General features: G+C 61.1%; 1 protein-coding gene across 1 annotated transcript in view; it reads left to right on the top strand.

The window, feature by feature from the left end:
• Positions 1 to 6: 6 nt before the first annotated feature.
• Positions 7 to 375, top strand: part of IKZF2 (IKAROS family zinc finger 2) — a 109,752-nt gene continuing 109,383 nt past the window's right edge. The window contains exon 1 of the mRNA XM_031062778.1: positions 7 to 180. The gene's annotated coding sequence lies outside the window, so the exon portion shown is untranslated. The remainder of the gene's footprint in view (positions 181 to 375) is intronic.

The raw sequence follows: 375 nt of genomic DNA, 5'->3' as shown, positions 1-375 counted from the left end.
CTCTCTGAAGATGGAGAAAGTAAAAACAGGATTACCCTTAGCTACGGCTCCTCCGCCGCCTTAGTCCCCCCACAGCCAACTGCCGTGCACAAACACACCTCCACTGGGCAGAGGGAGCCGACACTAATAAACACACAAACAAAAGGGGGATGGAACTGACTCACTGCCTGCGCGGCTGAGGTAAATCTGCGCCTGGCTTCTTATTATTTCTTTCTTTTTCTTTCTCCCCTCCCTTCCTCCCCTCCTCTCCTCTCCCTCCCCGGTCCCCCCTTCCCCGGCGGGAGGAGGGACAGCTCCGTTCCGGGGCCGGCGGGACGCGGGGCTCGGTCCGTCCGTGCGGGTCTGTGTGTGCGGAGGGTTCCCGAGCCGAGCGCG

The sequence above is a fragment of the Geospiza fortis genome, unplaced genomic scaffold, assembly GCF_000277835.1.
Source record: "Geospiza fortis unplaced genomic scaffold, GeoFor_1.0 scaffold461, whole genome shotgun sequence".
NCBI lineage: Eukaryota > Metazoa > Chordata > Aves > Passeriformes > Thraupidae > Geospiza > Geospiza fortis.
Note: the sequence above shows the minus strand (reverse complement) of the source record. Positions and strands in the feature narration are given on the sequence as shown.